The sequence below is a fragment of the Stylophora pistillata genome, chromosome 12 (assembly GCF_964205215.1).
Source record: "Stylophora pistillata chromosome 12, jaStyPist1.2, whole genome shotgun sequence".
Classification (NCBI taxonomy): Eukaryota; Metazoa; Cnidaria; class Anthozoa; order Scleractinia; family Pocilloporidae; genus Stylophora; species Stylophora pistillata.
In genome coordinates this window covers 11362049-11369626 of record NC_142530.1, presented here as the reverse complement: position 1 = coordinate 11369626, position 7578 = coordinate 11362049, and positions in this window count along the sequence as shown.

Genomic DNA, 7578 nt, shown 5'->3' with positions numbered 1-7578 from the left:
TGAGCATCAGGCGTTTCTGGGAGCGTTTCTGGGGGAAAGGTAAGAGAGAAGCGAGAAAAGGAGAGAGCGAAAGGAAGAAACTCTCCTAGCCCCTTAGGAAGGCCTGATACTCAGGCTACGAAACTTCAGACCTCGAAATTTCAGACCCCTTGAAAAGTGATTGAAAATTAAGTTTTAACGCAGTGAATGAATATTTAGGGCCTATCCGCACTAGCGACAAATTTTCTGTCGTCACCGACACTGTATAAGTGCGAATGGTCTCTCGCGACTTGACAGTTCTTCGAAGCTGACAAATTTTCAGACGGGCCGCCAACAACATTTGTCCCGCGTAAACCTTGGCAAAATCGACTTAATAAAGAAAACCGTGATAAACTTGTCGATCATTTTTGAGTTATTTGTTGAGTTATTTAAAAAAAAAAAAAAAAAAAAATTTTGTTAGCGTATAGGTTGGTGTATTGTGGTGTAGTGTTATCTGATCAGCGCAATTTGGTGTATCTCTAAGCAATCTGATTGGCGCATCTTTTTTTTTGGTGTATCTCAACGCAATGTGATTGGCCCAATTTTTTGGTGTATCACAAACCAATCAGATTGTAGTATTTTTCGATGTCGCACCAATCAGAGCGTTCTTGCTAATTTGTGGTTTGATAGGTCTTCAAATTTCAGCGAATCAACGCTTGAGTCGGAGAGAGCGGTTCGCGAAGTAAGGAAATGTATCAGTCGTGTTGGGAAAGTGGTGGAGTTGTGATCGTTGAACGACTATGCTTATTCTTCCTTCTGAAGGAGACTGAGTGGAACATGAGAAAAATTTTGAATCAAATATTACTTCAGATGTTGATAGGAGCAACTTCAGGATATTTCATTACTATATATGAGTCAATCAGCGATTCCAATTTTGAATTTCGCTCGAGGAACGAGGTAAGATGACATCTACAAGAGTTGTAAGATCATCTGTTCAGTGTAATGGCTCATGTCCTTCGTGAGGATTTTATCGCTATGATCTGTCTGGATTTGAAAGGTCGTCAGGGAACTTTTTCTACCGATTAGCGAGTTAAAACGTGCATGTTTTGTGTACCGCTCCTTACGACGCATACACCGTCAGCTGGAGGCCTAACGCGAATTTAGCGCTATAGCGTGTTGTTTCGGAAAGACTAGTTTTACTGACTCTGGTAAATCTTGCGCAAGGTATTTGCGTAAATCATATTTGATTGATAATCTTTTTTTTGCAATATGGTTGTTCTTTTAGCAGCGGTTGAAACGACCACCAAGTTACATATACTTTCTGCGTCGACTGCCATGTTTACATATCCGTTTCTTTGCTTCTAAAAGTCCTCCATGAATTAAATATTGTTTAAACGATACTTTCCCGTTACAATTGCGTGTTACTTTTTACTCGCCTGTATGGATTAGATTTTTTTAGATGAAATGCCAATCAATCAATCAATCAATCAATCAATTTATTTATTTGTTAGCAATACAATATTATCACAGTCCTAGGTGACCCGCAATTAGCAAGCTATTCTAGGCGGGCCACCCTTCTAAAACAAGTGCTGTCTCTGCTAATGATCACATACCGATACAATTAAACAAAGATAATCAATAAATAAAAATACAATTGTTAAATAAAATAAAATAAAATTAAGTCCGTTGGATAATTAAATAATCAATTGCAAGTTATCAAGATATATAATACAATTGAAACAAGACTTAAACGAAGAGTTACTTTATCAAGAGATATTTACAAATTTCTGAGCAGCGTATATCAACATTCATCTCCTCATTTTCAAAAAATTGTGGGAGTAATCGGAAATTTCAGATTTGAGGAGATCAATATTGAAATCGCCCCTAAGATAAACAACTTTATCAGAGGAGCTAAGTTTTTCTAAAGTAAAGTCAACATATTGGAGGAATTGTTCCGGATCATTATGCTGCCTATAAATCACTCCACAAACGATATTTTTACTCTTTAGGGATTCAATTTCGATCCGTAAAGCCTGAAAAGCGTCTTTAGATGTTCTCTCCAGAACCTTATATTTCAAACAATTATTAATGTACATTCCAACACCTCCACATGATAGAGGTGTTGGGACATATTCAAACTGATAGTTTGGTATGCAGGCATTGAAATCTAGCCCAGATGAATTTGTAATTTTTGTTTCTGTAATACCGATTACACTGAATGCCATTTTCCAGTAAACAACGCAAATTTTATGACATAAATCTACCTCAATGAAAAATATTTCACAAGGAACAGAATGGTACGGTCGGTTAATTTTCCACGCAACTCTCACGTGCTTAGACGTTTTCTACCAATAAAATTCGCTTATAGCTAACCTGGACTTTACCCCATTGCGTGTCAATTTCCTGTAAACAACCTACATTTTTCACGTATTTCGCACGCAAAGGGCAAAGTCTAGATAGGCAACAACCAATCAAGTAGCCCACCTTATTATCCTTTGAAGAATGGTACTTTCTCTTGGTTCAATCTACCTTCACTTGTTTGAAGAACGGAGACCGGAAATTATCTTTTTCCAGAGGCTGTAAGAGATAAAATAGAGCTTTCCACTGCAAAATTATATGGAAAAGTATTTTGAGGCAACCATCTGTTACTGAACAAGAAGCTAGACGGAGCCTATATTTGGGCCGGATTTGTGGATCAGCGGATTGAATTGAATTGGTTCGAATTGAGGGCTTTGCTGAATTGAGGGCTTTTGCTGACAGCAAAATCGCTGTCTAGTGCTTTTCATGGTTTGTTAACATGGAGAGTTATGGAGACTAAGACTTCGGAACAAGTTGATGCCATCCATGACAATTTGGAATTACTAAAATCGCCGGAGGAAAGGCGGGATCACTCAATAAAAAGTTGTATTTGAACGCGATGACTTCATTCACAAGGATTTCTCTTGCTTACATCTAATAACAAACCTTTCAAGTTTCCTTTGCCTCGGAACGATATATCACAGAAGGCATTTTACAGACCTCAAGTTTTTTGACTGATTGAAATTAAAGGTATGTGGCAGTGACTTCCACAAGTTTTTTTTTTTTGGTGAGGAAAGTACAATTGTTTTGTTCGCAATATTTATTTACTACGGAAGCCGAAAAGGGACAATCCAGAAATATTTTTCAAATCCCGAAAAATATTTCAAATTGCAATATTTATTTTAAAATCAATGTAGAAAAGTTTGACAAATCCAAAGATATTTTGCAAATCCAAAAAAATATTTAGAAATCCTAAAAAAATTTTTCAAAATCTGAAAATATTTTGCGAATCCAAAAAAATATTTTGAAATCCAAACAATGTTTTCAAAATCCGAAAATATTTTGCAAATCCAAAAAAATATTTTGTCACGTGCTATTTGCGCCAGCAGTCACCCAGCGTTTTCTTGCCATATTCCGCATCATCCCACATACAAAATGGCGAAGGAACGAGAATAGAACATGTTCTGTCATAAATGTGGAAGAGAATGTGGGAACAATGAAACATTCTGCCGTTGTTGTGGAACACCAAAATGGCGTGAAGAGGAAAGCGTGTTGTCCAGCTCGGGAGACGAGAGATTGGCTATAGAACATTACTTTAATAAGGGAAAACGCTACGAGACAAACTGCAGAAATTGCAGAATAGAGCAGCCCGTGTGTTGACATTCTCTAACTATGATGCTGATGCAACTGAGCTACTCGAGTTTTTAGGGTGGAAAAATCTTGCACGCCAGCAGGAAATCCATAAAGCCACCATGATGTTTAAATGTCTGCACCGGCTAGCTCCAAGGTATCTATATTCAAAGTTTACGTGGCGTGACTCTGCTTATGACCTCAGGGACTCTGAAAATAAGCTTAATGTTCCACTATCGCGCACTAATTATTACAGAAAAAGCTTTAGCTACAATGGCGCCACATTATGGAACAGTTTACCACGCGATATAAGGAACACAGAGTCTCTGGGGTTATTTAAACGTAAGATCAATGACATTCTTTAAGTCTAACGCACGGCATTCACGGAAACCAGCTTTAGTGTTAAAGTATGTAGTTTTAATTTTAAATATCTTAGCGTATGTGATATGTATTTTTTTAGGCTGATGAATTGATCGTGTCTAAATAAAGATTACAATACAATACAATACAATACAATTTCGTTACGAGACCATTGTTCACCTTCTGGCAGAATACCATGGGATTTCAATGAACGTGAGGACTTTGAAGAGAAGGCTACGTCACTATGGGTTACAAAGAAACCACCTTCATTCAGAACACACTGTTCGGGAAATAGTTAGACGAGAAATTGTTGTAAAATGAGGTTGACAGGCCTACACGACTCCCCAGCGCGTGTTTAGAGTAGCCTATTCAAAGTTTGGCCCCATTGAGTATGTCTTTGGGCGACCGTCCTCTTTTGTAAGATACGAGAAACGGATTTTTGTATATTTCGTTGAGTAGTGGTTGTGTTTCTATTAAATACCAGTGTCTCATGAGAATTTGCTTTAGGTTTGGCACTGATGGTTGGTATTGTGTAACACAAAATGCAAGATTCGTTGGTTCGTCTTTTGTTTCTGTTGAAGAGCTAATTTCCTGTTTTTTAATTCACTTCTGAGAGGGTTGTGGTAATGAGGTCCTCTCGGTAGCCTCTCTTTAGCAAATGCGCTTCATTTGTAATTTTCTCCTCAAATACTGTTTGAGAGGAGTTTGTTCTTAGAAGTCTAAGGGTCTCCCCTTTTATGAAGTCTCTTTTAATTCCTTGTGGGTGACAGGAACTATAGTGTGTATACAGAAATGTCTCAGTTTGTTTAAAATGAGTACGCACATCAGGGATTGCGTCTTTTTTGAATCATTCGCCTTTGTAGATGTACAGCTATTTTTTTCACTGTCTCGATCGTTAAGTTGTCTTGATTGCTTTCAGCTTGCGCCACGCGCGCTGATTCGATCGTACTACAGTTCTTAGTGTTCCCATTTAACACAAAATTTTTTTGGATTTCAAAATATTTTTTGGATTTGCAAAATATTTTCGGATTTCGAAAAAATTTTTTTGGATTTCAAAATATTTTTTTGGATTCGCAAAATATTTTCGGATTTTGAAAAAATTTTTTTGGATTTCAAAATATTTTTTTGGATTCGCAAAATATTTTCAGATTTTGAAAACATTTTTTTGGATTTCTAAATATTTTTTTGGATTTGCAAAATATCTTTGGATTTGTCAAACTTTTCGACAGTGAGTTTAAAATAAATATTGCGATTTGAAATATTTTTCGGGATTTGAAAAATATTTCTGGATTGTCCCTTTTCGGCTTCCGTACTTTTCGGCTTCCGTACTTTACGGATGGTTTCAATCGCCAACGTTTACATAAGATGGTTGTATTACTGTTCCCAAGGGTTGTTGTTTTCATCAGTACGTTAACAATAGTAGTGATTCACAGTCTTAGGTTTGTACTTTAAATAAATATATTTAAGTTCACTCGAAAGATGAGTATAAACTGTAACAAGCTTATCGTTGATGCGCGGCCAGTACTTCAAATCTGACTGACACTCGATGCCAAAACTCAACCTCGTTCCCTAGATATGCCACCACATTACTTTACGCCAATTAAAAACTGCACGCTATCGTGCATTTTCTTGCACAGGAAAAACCAAACAGAATTTCTGATTCTGGCCCTTAATGCAGGGGTTTCATTAAGGGCCAGGCACCGGGCAAATTGACTGGTTGTGAGGACGGCTTTGCCCACCTGATTTGACAGTCTGGAGGAAAGTTTTTCTAATAAAGAAGTTCAGTTTAAAGAGTTTTGCCCGCCCGTGAAAACCAGTTGCCCTCCTGCAGAAAACATTAATGAAGCCCCTGCTTAATGCTCAGAATAATAACTAGGACTTTGTCTCTTACGAAGGAACGGCAATAAGCACAATTTTAACATACGAGCAGGTTGTTGTTTAGTCTCGTCATGCTATGTTAGAGAGAGAGATAGCGTTGCGCGATAAGTTCAAATTAGGGCTGTGGAGGGGACTGCAGGAAGCGTTGTACCAGTGCAGTTTATTTTTGCCAACATTTATTCAGACACCAGCATCAGTTATATAGTGTCCCATTTCAACCTACGTATCCAAAAAAATAACTCCTGCATGAGTAGCATGCCTATGTTTCGTAAACGCTAACACAAGTGTGGTAATTGAACTGATTTCAGTTTACAGTTTACTGTTTTCAGTTTTTCTGATCACATCTCACCAGCGTCTCACAGGTTTTACTGGGATGTTTGAATTTTATGTCATGTCCACGTTTCGATCCTCGAAGTGCTGAATGGCGACCAAATCGTATCCTGGATTAGATTCAACTTCTTCACTTTATATGATTTTACCAGGTCACCCCTCCCCCCTCCCCCCCCCAAGAAATGGCGAGAGCCATAATGCGCGGTTCAAAACCAGCTACTGGTCCGTTCATCGGGAATAAAAAGAAAGGTTGTATGAAGCGGCTTTCAGACATTCGTTTTCAGAGGTTTCCCATGATTTTGTCGCAATGAAAACCCAGCGGAGAAAATTCACGAGCGCAAAGAAGGTAGTTGCGCATTAGATAGATAGATCATAGATAGATCACTTTATTTTCTCGTTGCCATGTTCCCACCAATCACGTAGCTTCTTTTTCTGCCTTTAAAAGCACACACAACCCACAATTCCTCAATTCGCTCCGACGAAGGGCTAAAGCTCGAAATGTTACCTTTTATAATCGTAACGGTGGCCAATTTACAATTTCAACTTTGTTGGTATACTCAAATTATTTCGGTAAATGGTTTGAACCCGGGGGTAACATGTGAAGGTGTAGTCTGATCGTCCGGGTGAGTGTAGTCCTGAGAAGGACTGTTGTCGGTGGCAGTGACTGACGTTTCGACAACCTGTGCGGAAGTCATCATCAGAGTCAAGTGAATGATTGTTGTCAGTAGAATGTTTTTATTCCAGTTCGTGTGAAATGATCGGTTGGTTTTGCCGTGATGTTATTGGCTGTAAGACTCAAGTAACGTAAGTCGGTCGTGATTGGTCTGTTTCGGTCTGTCGGTAAAGTTAGGTTGTTCTTTTTCGGCCGTTTGTGATGTTTATGTCGTGAATGAGTCGTTTGTATGGGGCGGGTAGTTGTTGACATCTGTTTAGGGGAGTCTGTTCTAGTTAGTAAACCAGCTTTCCAGAGTCAGTCGTTGAAAAATTATTTCGTTACCCCAAATTATTTCGTTACCCCCACCGACGCAGCCCCAAACAGTTTCTTTAGAAACTATCAGCCTTTATTTACTTTATTTATACACAGTAAATTCCACTCAGTCGTATACAAGCAATATAGCTACAAATGTAAGACTATATAATCATTATAAAATATATACAAAGATCAAAAACCTAATCTAAACGAACTGAACTAACTTCTTATTAGAATTGAAATAAATGAAAATAAACTGAGTACTGCTTTTCAGGGACGCCGTGTCATTAGTTCACTCAAAACTGAAGTTACTTAGCTTTGTCTTAAACTCACCTAATGTTTTAAATACTCTAATATCAGTCGGAAGGCTATTCCACAACGCGGCACCGCTATAAGAGAAACTTTTACGAACATAATCGGTACGAGGTTGCGGA